This window comes from Cheilinus undulatus, linkage group 5 (assembly GCF_018320785.1).
Source record: "Cheilinus undulatus linkage group 5, ASM1832078v1, whole genome shotgun sequence".
Taxonomy (NCBI): Eukaryota; Metazoa; Chordata; class Actinopteri; order Labriformes; family Labridae; genus Cheilinus; species Cheilinus undulatus.
In genome coordinates, this window is record NC_054869.1 from 3,297,890 (window position 1) to 3,311,796 (window position 13,907).

A 13,907-nucleotide genomic window follows, 5' to 3' on the forward strand; every position below is an offset into this window, starting at 1 on the left:
CCTTTTTATGGAAGGGGACTAGGGCCACTGAAAAAATGTCCGAAATTAGACAAGATTAAGTCAGACTTCTGCGACAAAAAAACAAAACAAAACAAAACATCAGAATTCCATGGGAAAAGTCTTTTGACTTCAATCTCAGAATTCCGACTTTTTCTTACAAGTACAAAAAAAAGAAAAAAAAAAAGAAGTGGCCCTTTTCCTCTTTCATTAACCTGCCATGCCAGATGGATTTGTTTTACACATCCATCTGGTAAACCTTTAATACTAAGTGTTTTGGACAGGGCAGAGGCTGTGTGTGATTGGATAACTGTTCTGTCTGTCACATCTTTACAGGCCAATCAGAGCAACAAAACTATTGACATAGCCCCGACTGAGGAATAAACTCCATAGAGAACTGCACAACATGAACCATGGCGACTGTAGACATGTCAGTACTCGACTTTTGTAGTTTTTGAAAAGAAAACAACTCACTGCTGTTCTTTGTTCTTCTTTTAACAAAGAAATGTCGTTCTGATAAAACTGGCGCTTTAGCAGCATCAATGCTAATCAATTCCACCATATTTGCATCAGCCTCTTGTTGCTGTTTGCTTAAGTCACGACTCCGTTGCGCCTGAAAGTACTGCCCCTCGTCGCTGATTGGTCCTGTCACTTTCTAACCGGGCCCAAACAGTTCAGATGGGAGCTTTGCAAGATGGATTTGCCAGTGAGAAACAGGGAAACGGGCGTATCCATCCGCTTTGTAAGGTTACTCTTTCATACCGTTAAATCCTGTTTCACCACCTTTTCCAGCATTTTTTGCCACTTTTTGAGCCCACCACTTTCTACCTGTATTTTGCCTCTTTTAAGACATTTTTGCCACAATTAACCTTTCATCAGTTTCAGCAGATTTTAACCGCAGTTTCACTCTTTTTTAATGTTAATTTTTAAGCCACTTTTGCAACTTGCAACTTATTTTTTGCTGACCCATTTTTTCCACTTCTAACACATTTTTATTCTGATGTAAGAAATGGTGTTGGCATGTTGAAGAAGGCTGTATACCAGTGATCATCAACTGGTGGCCCCTCGTATTTCCAATCCGACCCCCAGAACATGATCCACTTCTAAATTTGTGCAGGGGATAAAATTCCAGATGAAAAATTATTTGGGAATTTTTTCAAATTAAATTTATTCTAACAAACTCACTGCAGCCATTAAAACAACTCCAAAACCAACTGAGATTGAAACTATTAAGTGAGGAATGACTTCATGTTTCATTCATTTGTCAGAAATCCACCTGTAAGCCATTGTTAGCAAATATGATGTTGATAAACATGGACTGATCAGCTCATTCTTGATAAAAACTACCACTTTCTACAGATACTTTCAGCTTCAGGTGTTTTGGGAGTGCAGTTTTCCTGTTTGGATTTTTCGTTTATCATAACGCTGCATAGAGAGCCAGTGAAATATTTAGCAAAAATATCTCAGTCACCCCCTTGTGGCTGGCAGCAATACAGGGACTGCTCTCACAGTTGGAGCCTAAAAAATGTTTACATTTGAAAGAAAGTAAAAAGATATACACAAAAAAGTATGTTATTTAGACCAGTGGTTCTCAGCTGGTGGGTCGGGACCCAAAAGTGGGTCGAGAAATTCTTTCTGGTGGGACAAACTCCATCTACAGAAGCCCAAAGTGGACAAACAGTAATTTCATACTTATGCTTTTTTAGGTTTTCCTTTGAGGCAGTATTTTTTTCTCAAGATTTCTACCTGAATATCTCTCTTTGGTAGGGAAATAAAGATGATTTATCAAAGATAACCAGGAAATTGTTGGAGAAATTACCAAACTCCCATGCTATCTCTGGAAAATGGAGTAAGATAAGATGTATGCGTGCAAATCCTTCCGTAATGAGGTGCTTTTCTAACGTGTCTGTTTTGTCTCGTTGAGCAATAAATTTTTTTATTTAGGGTCCGAATATCAACATTTTTTAGAGCATTCTTTTGTCCTCATGGTGTAATGGTAGCCAAGAATACTGACTAACTAACATTCATGATATAAACAAAGATTTTTTTTTTTTTTTAATTGGGTCGTGATTTCTCTGAAGGAGGTGGTGGTGGGTCCTGATGCCTGACCAGTTGAGAGCCACTAATTTAGACCATTTAAAAATTCTTTAGTTTACTTGAAAGTTCAGCCCCCAAAGTGCCTGTTCTCTTAAAAATCTGGAACTTGTACAAATGTAGCTGATGACCCCTGCTGTATACTGCGGCATAAATAAATCATTTTTTGCTCTGTCAAGAATGGTTGTTATTCAGGTAAAAAGATACTGAGTATCACCGTTACTACAGCTTAAATTTACAGTGGATCATGATTTTACTGACCTCCATGGGCCCCCCATTTGGCTGGGCCCTTGACAGCTGGAGACCTTTAGCCCCTCTTATGGGCGGCCTTGATCCTGAAATGTCACAGTGACGTCTCTGACTGTCGGGGCGAGCACGGAAATGTGAAACAGTAATACATGCCACCATGGTACCAAGCTATCTGGAAGCAAACTACAATGTATTACAACATTATCATTTAAAATGTAAACACTACATAAAGATAGATGTAGAAGGAAGGTGCATACAGTACTGTGCAAAACTTTCAGGCATGTTTGAGCCAAAAACTGAGGCTGAAGTAAGGAGCACATGTGGTGAGTAAGCCTGAGGGTATCATCGGGAAGAAGGAGGATGAACACAACCCCGGCCAGGCTCTGGATGTCCTCGCATAGTACCAGGAGTATGGGAAAATAATCTGTCCTCACCTTTAGTGCAGAGTAAGGGCTTGATTTGCTGTTTTATGTTTGGGAAGGAAGAATGATGAAGTTACAGCGGTTAATGGAGTTATTGTGCTCATGTGTCTACTCTGTGTAAAAGTTTAGATGAATAGGGACCAGAATCTGATGTAAAATAGCGGCATGGTCCTTTAAAACCTTAAATAAGGCTTGACTTGAAAAAAAGACATAAGGTATTTTTTAAAATGGCTGTTCTGTCCCATTGTTCCCTCTCCACAGGCTGAGGTGTAATTAGAGCAATGCTTTGGCCTCATATCGTCCCGGCTCAGTCTAATTATCTCTGTGGTCAGACCTGCTCTCTGATTTTACACACTCTGTTGAAAATGCAGAGAAAACGGCATCTTTGGGGTCCTAAATGGATTAAAATGAAAACTATGTGTGAGTACAGCCTAAATCTACCAGTCTCCTCTTGCTCTTCTTGGTGTCTAATCAGAAAATCAGATAGCCTGAAAAACTGGACATGTCTCGTTTTTCACAGGTATCCATCAGGGTTTAAAACCTGTGAACCGTACTCCTCTGTTACTGTAGGACCCACTGAGGCTGCTTTTGTTTGGTTTTATAGGAGAAATGACGGCCCCTCTCCCCCGCTGAGCACTCAGGATGCTTTAAAAACGCTGAAACTGAAGCATTACCAACTGAGAAGTTTCCTCCTTCCAGAACACTGTAAAACACACAACCTGCCACCCACATGCTGCACACTAAAACACACATTACCTTTACTGTGAACAGACCTTTCATGTCAAGCATTAAAAGTATCACCAAGCTTTAATACACAATGGCCTGTTGAAAAGTTTTTGTCTTAATCTTCTGGTGAGAAATACTTTTATTTTAAACTTTATCATTCGCAGCAGAACCATTCAATCAGCAAAATACATGCAATGCATTACTTTTCTGTAAGAAGGGAATCGGTGATGTTTACAGGGCACTAAAGAGGGCACTTTGTCTGATTTTCTTTATTTAGAGGGCAATATAGAGGGCCCTTTGTCTAATTTTCTTTACTCAGAGGGAGCTTAAGAGGGCACTTTGTCTAATTTTCTTTACTCAGAGGGAGCTTAAGAGGGCACTTTGTCTAATTTTCTTTACTCAGAGGGCACTAAAGAGGGCACTTTGTCTAATTTTCTTTATTTAGAGGGCAATATAGAGGGCCCTTTGTCTAATTTTCTCAATTGAAAGGGCATCAAAGAAGGCCCTTTGTCAAGGTCAAGCTCGATGGCATTTCTCATCTCTGGGCTTTCTCACCCTGGATGACACACCCGGAGACCACTGGCAGTTCTCAGGCCCTTGGGCCATCCACAGCATAACCAGGGGGCAATCCTACTACCTGTCTGGATGGTATGCTAGACCATATTAACTCATCATGTCCATCTTCCTCCACCCTGAAGGTGTAGACTTTCTTATTTCCCTACAGATTATTTTCCCATGCCCCGGTAATACTCAAGGACATCCAGAGCTTGACTGGAGTCGTCTCAATCCTCCTTCTCACCAGATGGTGCCCAAAGGCAACTTACTCGGCACATCTAAACCTAAATTCAGCTTCAATTTATGGCCCAAAGATGCCCAGAAGTTCTGCACAGTTCTAAACATCTCAGCTAACCACTACACCAGCAGCAGCCAATGCGAGCAGCTTCCAGTACAACTAAACCTCGCCTGAGACACTGATTGGCCAGGTCGTTTTCAGACCGAGGACAGTTGTTTCAGAGTGGAGATTTGCAAGATGGATTGTCTGATGACAGACATGGAATCTGGACAATCGTGCTGCTTTGCATGGTTATGCTCAAACTGTCCGTGGGAAGAATGACAATAAACCTGTCCATTCTTGATTAAATATTCTCTTTTTCAATGATTCTCATTTCAAAGCTAATTATCTCTATTTTTCCCTAACTCATTTTCTCTGCCGTGTTTCGGAGACTTCCCTGACTTCTCTGCAGCTGGAGGTTGTTCCCACACTCAGTGCAGCCGTGCTTCATCTGAGTGAAACATCTGAATTGGCTTAGTGGCATCACATGTAGCTACCATAGAGGTCAGGTGAGGTATGAGAGCATATGCCTGTTCAACACTTCGCCACATCAACCTTGGTCTTATACTGTTCTGACCTCCTGATGGCCATCCTGCACCAGGCCCATGCCCCATCTCTCCAGGTATCCTCCCAGCTGACCCCCTAGCTGGTTACCTGGTATGTGGTGAGCTGGATCAGGCCTGAGGAAAGATGCCAGGTGACTGTAAGAGAGCAGCTGTCGTTCCCGTCTCAGGAAGCTGAACTTTCCCACCCTCGGTCTCCTGAGCACCAGCATTAGACACAAGATCTAACAACGTTAACCAAAAACGCACTGAGGAGAAGTTGTCACAGAGGAGTCCAGTCAGAGCCTCTGGCCATCAGACAACATCTAGGCCTCACTAAAGTATAATAAAGCAGGAAAGACCTAGGACCGAAAAACTCTGACTTTCATCAGTGTCCTCAGATACCGCTAATGCCACTGTCTTGTTCAGGGAACTATGCCCCATGCACGAGTCCTAGTCTGGGGTAGATCTCAGCCTCACGCAGGGGGGTAGTACTCTTGATGCTGCAGCTGTTAGACGAGCTGCACCTCACATGAAGGCAGCAGGTGAAAGCTCTCGGGACCCTCGCTGCCACATAAGGACACAAGCGTCAATAGGGTAGGTTGAACATTGTTGGTGGTGTGAGGTGTCATTGACTAGACCTCAATTGTTTCAGCTCAACTACCATTGAGCCATTTCAAACTTTTCATCAGAGATTTTATCAGAGATTTAATTAGAAGAAATAAAAAACTATTACAACAGCTCAAAAACAGCTCAAAGCTGGACCCTGCTGGGACATGAGGAGCACAGCGCACTGTGAGGCCTGGGATGAACCCTGAACGTGTTGTTTACAGTTTGTTTTCTTCTTGTTGTCCTGGAGCTCAATGTACAGAACACATTCTTTGGCACAGACCTCATGAACCTGTACGTCGTCCCCCTGAAGGAGCAGCTGGAGCATCTGCTAACCATCAGCTGCTTCATTCACTGACATCTCTGTAATTTTATCTACTCTGCTGGAAAATCCCTCCAATCTAAAGAGCCCGTTTGATGTCAGGATAAAGATGTCCACTGACTGCTTCCTGTGTTAGTGATCCAAATTCTAAATGACACCAACAACAACAACAACAACAACAACAACAACATCAGCAGCAATGCTGTGAGCTTCAGACTGGTCAGGCTAGCTGTGGAACAGTTAACATGAGATGCTCTGATGATGCAGTGGTTGGCAGCTATGTATAAATCAGGGCGGTTCAGTGCAGCAACTTTCTAGCTGGGTGACTTTAACATGGTCTTTGAGGTCTCTTCATGCTGGTTTGAGCTCCTTCCAGGATGTCTGCTTTCCTCTTACAGTGAAAATACAAGCTGGTGAGGTGAAGTGATATGCACATACGTAAAAGATGCAGGACTGCCACTGCTTTTATCATGAGGTCCTGTTAAACAGCAGGCCCACGCAGAGATGGGGCTGAGCTTGTCCCATTTTTGCCTCAACATACCCCTTTTTTGCCATTTCTATCTGCTTTTCCCCATTTTCCTGTTCATTTTTGCCACTTTTTGCCTTCCATGACCCTTTAATCCACTTCTGTCCAGATTTTGGCCACTTTTTAACTACTTTTCACCATTTTTTCCCACACACTTTGCCCACTTTTACCTTTCTTGACCTTCTTGACCTTTTTTCCTCTTCTGTCCCATTTTAACTACTTTTCACCATCTCCCACCTATTTTGCCCCATTTACCTTTTATGACCCATTTTTGCAATTTGTTCCCCAATTTTTGTCTCTTTTTAACACTTTTAACCCTTTTTCCATTCATTTTGCCAAGTTTAGTCCTTCTCAGCCCATTTTTGCCTCTACAAACCCATTTCTGCCACTTTTTAACCACTTTTCAATATTATCCCATCTATTTGCCCTGTTTTGCCCCTTTTTGTTGCCCCTTTTTGACTCTTTTAACCCCTTTTTGCCATTTCTATCCGCTTTTTACCATTTTCCTGCCTATTTTTGCCCCTTTTTGTCTCCCATGACCTTTTACCACTTCTGTCCCATTTTAACCACTTTTTTTACTACTTTTCAACATATTCCCACCTATTTTGCCCCCATTTACCTTTCTTGAACAACTTTTGCAATTTTTTCCCCAATTTTTGTCTCTTTTTAATACTTTAATGCTTTTCCCATCCATGTTGCCACGTTTAGCCCTTCTCGGCCCATTTTTGCCTCTACAAACCTATTTTGCTGCATTTTAACCACTTTTCACCATTTTCCTGTCCATTTTTCCCCTTTTTGTGTTTCATGACCCTATTTTCCATTTCTGTCCCATCTGAGCTGCTTTTTAACTACTTTTCACCCTTTTTCCAATCATTTGCCCACTCTAACCTTTCTTGACTCATTTTTGTCTATTTTTATATCCTTTTTTGCCTCCTTGTTACCACTTCTAACCCTTTTCCCACCCATTTTGCCCCATTAAGCCTTTTTTGACCAATTTTTGAAATCTTTTATCCCATTCTTGCCAGTTTTAACTTCTTTTCTCCAATTTCCCACTCATTTTCTTTCCCTCTTTGCATTTCATGACCCTTTTTTCCACTTTTATCCCACTTTAGCCACTTTTTAACCAGTTTCCCCACCCATTTTGCCCCATTTTGCCTTTCTTGGCCCATTTTTGACTCTTTTAACCCATATATTCTGTTCTTTTTTCCAATAATTTCATTATTTTTTTCCTTAGTTATTCCAGTTCCCTTATTCTCTGGCATCCTGACCTTTCTGCACATCATGGCTAAGCTGTGAAGTTTGACATTGCTTTTTAAGTATTTTAGTACATTTGCCTATCCACATAATTAACACCAACAACAATAACAACAAAAAACTGTTTAAGAAAATGGGTTACATTTTAATTTGGCTATATTGTACCACAGTAAAAATAACATTTTGTTTGTTTCTTTGATAACAGTGGTTATTATTTAGGTCAATTATTAACCATATAGACATATACCATACATATATAACCACAAGAAAACACTGTTACCAGCATGAATGCCACAAGATTGCTTTTTCTTCTCCTAGTTTTCTATGGAAATGCTAACATTGTATTATGTTTTGGAGTTTAAACGCCACATTACAGAACAAGAGACTAGAAAACGAAGGTGACGATCTAGATTCACATTTGCCATGGCCTCTTTTGGTTCTGTCTGGGGGTAATATAGAGGGGATGGGTGCTGCCATTTCTGAAAACATCATCAAGCATGTCCCAATTTCTGAATTAGAAGAGACCTCAGACACATTCAGCTGAAAGTCACCAGTTAACACGGTCACTTGATAAACCATAACACCTGCTCTACTGCTGCATAGTCAACAGTGACAGTTTCAGCTTTCTGATAGTTTTTCTTACATTTCCTGCTTAAGCTGACACATTTATTCATATTACATTGTTTTGGATTTTGAGCACAAATTCAACTTTATTTTATTCATATAACGTTGTTGTAATCAGCTGATAAAAACACTGCAAATATGCCAAACTTTAATAAATTTAATATGTTTTTTAATATCAAATAATAGTTTGCAGCTCCTGAGTGCACCATAGACTGGAGCTGATGCTGAAACACTCTCCTCTTTATAAGAAGTATGGAATAAGCAATGAATGGTTTGAACTGAAAATCCATGCTGAATTGAATTTTGGCCCCAAGAATTTGAAACAAATTAAATTTAATCCTGAGATACTGAAATATTCACATCACTGGTATTAAAAAAAAAAAAAAAAAAAAACATATGCAGAAGTTTATCAATGCTAAAACACCATTTCTCACAGAAACTGTTGCAATAATGTTTTTGGTATACACATGTGTATTTACTTTATGTGCATTGGAACAACACAAAAAAATCAGAAGATAAAAGCCAAAATTTACACAATTTTACACAAAACTCAAAAAATGGGCACGACAAAATGATTGTCCCCCTTTTAAAACTGTGGGTAAATCATTTTATTTCCAGCATGTGATGCTCATTTAAACTCACCTGTGGCAGTAACAGGTGCTGGCAATCTAGAAATCACACCTGAAGCCAGTTAGAATGTCTAAAAGTTGACTCAGCCTTTGTGTTGTGTGCCTGTGTGTGTCACACCAAGCATGGAGAAGAGAAAGAGGAGCCAAGAACTGTCTGAGGACTTGAGAAGCAAAATTGTGGAAAAATATGAACAATCTCAAGGTTACAAGACCATCTCCAGAGATCTAGAAATTCCTTTGTCCACTGTTTGTAAAATAATCAAGAAGTTTATAACCCATGGAGCTGTGGCTAATCTCCCTGGACGTGGACAGAAGAGAAAAACTGACAAAAGAATGCAACACAGGATAGTTGGAATGGTGGATAAACATCCTCAGTCAACTTCCACACAAATTCAGGCTGTCCTGCAGACTCAGGGTGCAAAAGTGTCAGCTCGAACCATACATCGTAATCTGAATGAGATGAAGCGCTATGGCAGGAGACCGAGGAGAACCCCACTGCTGACAAAGAGACATAAAAAGGCCAGACTGGAGTTTGCAAAAATATGCAGTGCTTAACAAATGTATTAGACCACCTGTCATATTTGTCTCAGAGACCATCCAGCATCATGAAGTGCTTTAATGCGGACTCTTTCATTTTCAGTGAGCTCTTCACGTTTTACCATTTTGAACAGGAATGAGGGATTTCAAACTGAATTCACCCAAATTTGAGCTCACTGGGCTTCTCTGAGAGGCCAGAAATGAATCAAGCATAACATTCAACCACTAAAACTCATTTTTCTCTTCAGGAATGCACGTAGATAACTATAATTTGACATATCAATCAAGAAATATTAATGTGCTTTACTATTTTTTGCAGTTTTTTTGTAAATCAGTCAATTTAAAAATTCATGGATAACAACAATAATTAGTTATATTTTAGCATTTAAAATATCATTTGGGTTAAAGAGCTTCTACATATTGGTGTATTAACCATTGCAGAAACATAAAAAAGGTTTTTGGTAATTACCAATACTGTTAATTCAGGGCAGCTGTGCCATAAACCTTACTTTGGTTAGGGTGGTCTCATGAATTTGTTAAGCACTGTACCTGAGTCAGCCTCAATCCTTCTGGGAGAACATTTTGTGGACAGATGAGACTAAGGTAGAGCTTTTTGGAAAAGCAGATCATTCCACTGTTTACAGAAAACAGAATGAGGCCTACAAAGAAAAGAACACAGTACCTACAGTCAAACATGGTGGAGGTTCAAGGATGTTTTGGGGTTATTTTGCTGCCTCTGGCACTGGGTGCCTTGACTGTGTGCAAGGAATCATGAAATCTGGAGACTATCAAAAGATTTTGGGCTGCAATGTAGGCCTAGTGTCAGGAAGCTAGGTCTGGGTCAGAGGTCATGGGTGTTCCAGCAGGACAATGACCCCAAACAAACCTCAAAAAGCACCAAGAAATGGTTGGAGACAAAGAGCTGAAGAGTTCTGAAGTGACCAGCAATGAGTCTGGATCTAAATCTCATTGAACACCTATGGAGAGATCTCAAAACTGCTGTTACAAGAAGCACCCTTCAAATCTGAGAGACCTGGAGCAGTTTGCAGAAGAATAGTGGTCCAAAAATCCAGCTGAGAGGTGTAAGAAGCTTGTCGATGGTTATAGGAAGTGATTGGTTTCAGTTATGTTTTTTCCAAGGGTGTTCAACCAAATATCAATTTGAGGGTGCCAATAATTTTGTCTGGCCCATTTTTTGAGTTTTGTGTAAAATTGTGACAATTTTGTCTTTTTTCTTCTGTTTTTTTTTTTTTTGTGTGTGTTGTTCCAATGCACATAAATGAAATAAACATGTGTATACCAAAAACATTTGTAATTCTAACAATTTCTGGGAGAAATGGTGTATTTTATGGAAAAATTCCAGGGGTGTCAACACTTTTGTTCATGGCTGTAGATGTGCATTAGAAAGACGTATTACTCTAAAGATGACAAAGTAAAGAATGAACATTAATAATGTTCAGTTTGACTGTTGAATTGGGTTCAGGATCTCTCAAGGTCACACCTGGAACCTGTGGAGGTCCAAATGAAAATGGGCCATTGTTGGAGCGGGAGCGGGAGGCAGCTATGCAGCTTCCAGCAGCAACACGTGTGCGTGGTTGAGGTGATTCCTTCAAGTTAAAGGAAAAAGTGATCAAGCTGAACAAGAGCTCCTTTTTACGACATCAGCGCAAAGATCAAAGGCAGGCTGGCTTTATCGCAGCGATCTGCACTTCCCTTTTAGGAATACAAGCAGCAGCCGCTGCTGTTTCCAATGAGAAGCAGGTGTCGGCCCAATCTGAGCCGTTTAAACAGCTTCATAATGAGGGCTGGCCGCCTGGAGGGGGCCTCCTGCACACAGGACACATAAAGAGCCATGGAAATACCAGACACAATGGTAGTGCCTTCATCACCGCCAACATCATTATCATCACATTCAGAATGTGAAGGAGGAGAGAATGCTTCTGCTTTAAAACCAGAATCTTCATCAGCAGGAGTCAGAGAGATTCTTCATATGAAGAATCTTTTTGACTCTTTATCTGAATGTTTAAGAGTTTGATACGAAGCAGAAACCCTCCACAGCCTGGCCTGTAAAAAGGTGTTAAATACTTGATGCAGTCATGTCAGTGAGCGTCTCACCACCTGCAATCAGCAAATTAGGCACGTGAGGCGCATGATCAAACTTAAATTCAACCATGTGTTGAACTGCAATACCTGCCTAAATAGGTTAAAGGTCCTCATTTAAAAGCAAGCTGCAATCTACCCGAGCATTCCAGTTAGAAACTGGTGCTTAAACAGGAAGCAGCAGATGAACGAAACGAGACGACAAATATAAATCAGATTGATTTGAAGCTGAAGTGGCTTTTCTTTTGAAGTTTCTACACTTTTAAATCTTTTCACAGTGCATTTCCTGACCCCACTGTAGAGGAGCTGTGTGGTATTTACATCTTAGGACCGGCCACTATACAACCTTCAAATGTTAACCTTAAAACATGGGACGCCACAGACAGAAGATGCCACAGCACCAGAGTATTTGTAATATTTTATTTCTTCCTCATGTCTTTAGTCTTGTGTTTCCTGTTTTATTTTAGTGACTTCCGTTTCACCTCTTGTTTCGGGTCTGTATCCTGCTCTTCCCCTGTGTGTGAGTTTCCCGCCTCTGTGATTGCCCTGTGTGTTTCACCTGTGTCTCATTGTCCCCCCCTTACTGTACTCTAAAGGTCACATATTTTACCCCTTTAAAAGGAACCCTGCATGATCAGACCAGTTCATCTTGTTGGATAGATATCTGAATCTCTCAAATGTATATTGAACTAAAAAACTCACCAGATATCTGCATTTTGAGTAAATTTGAGTTTATAAACTCACCAGGACACCGCCATTTTTTGGTCCGTGGTGGCGGTGTGACGTTACGGTTCCACAGCACTCCTCACTGTTCCTATGCAGTAACTGCTGTTTCAGACTGGCAGCCAGTGTTAGGGCTGTACCTCACACTTGGAGAATTTTAAAATTTGAGGTCTCTTCTATTTTTTTTTGCACCATGAGTGGTTATCTGTCCATCTAGACAGGAAAATGATAAATACAGAGCAATATTTACCTTCTTTTAGAAAATATTTACGTTCACATCTGCAGAATATGTTTGAAACCTGTTTCTTGATGAACCAGATGAAGGCCACGAGCTAAAATGTGTCTGTTTAATGAAGTTGTTTCTCAAATGTCTACTCTTTATGAAGCTTTCTGTTTCCAAACGGTTCAGGTAAAGGTAAACACAGTACGAAAGCACTTCCAGTTTATACTTTTCAAAGTAAAAGTCCACTTTAGCATTTCTTTGGAGAAACTCCATTCATATGTACACACTGCTTTTATTTTGAAAAGCTCCCAGCATGCTTCCACTTTACACTGAATCCAGTCACTTATAGGGAGTTTTATTGAGGTAAAACTTCGGAGGAATAACGGCTCTGACAGCAGGGAGACAAAACCAACACAGCAAACTCAGCCTGGTATGAAAGCTTTAATGGCAGCAACAGCTGCAAGCAGAAAAACCGTCTAAAACAGCGTTTACTGCACAGGAACGGTGAGGAGCGCTGCAGAACTGTGACGTCACACCGCCACCGCGGACCAAAAAAATGGCGGCGTCCTGGTGAGTTTATAAACTCAAATTTACTCAAAATGCAGATATCTAGTGAGTGTTTTAGTTCAATATGCATTTGAGAGATACAAATATCTATCCAACAAGATGAACTGGTCTGATCATGCAGGGTTCCTTTTAAAAACCCTGTAAAGTGAAAATAGATCTGTGTTTAGGTTTGTTGTATGACAGCTCACTGTGTTATGAACCCCCAGGTCAAATTTCAGTCAAATAAAACATCTCTAAGTTTGTAAAATTAAGCTTCAAAATCATGAAAACCTGCTCTCCCATCTGATTATCAAGCCCAAGGATCTTGAGACCGTTAAAAACCGATCCCATCGGAGAAAGTTGGACTCAAAATCCTCAAGTGTTGCTGGCCTGTCTCCTTCCAGTGTTTAGATATCCTTTTCTCAGTCGTTCTTCAACAGGACTTTGTCCTCAGGGGTCAACGACCTACCTCTAGCTCTCTCTGAGCTCATCTGATACTAAGAATGCCTTCTTCTGACAGCTCACTCCGTCAGTTTGATTCCTGCTTGGTAAAGTCCTGACTCATATTAAATCTGTTTTTTTTAACACAGAAAAGGGAAACTTTCACTCTGAGGTTTTTATGTATTTAAGAAACTGTACAGGAGTTAAACTGTGTGTTTTCATAATCACTGCAGTAACTGAACAAACACTGGACATGTTGATTTAGTAGCCCATACATGAAAACCACTATCAGAGCTGTTCGATTTCACATTTTCAAATCCCAGTTTCATGTCATCTCCATCCCACACATCCATCCATCAGTGAATCAGCCAGAGGTGAAAATCTAATCTGCCAGTTAAGCAGCTCTAACAGAAGCTAATAGAAGCCAGACTCAATAAAAACACAACAGAATCTGAGTCCACCTGGCTTCTGACTCTGAGGTCAGTTTCAGTACAGATCCACAGTCCTCTCT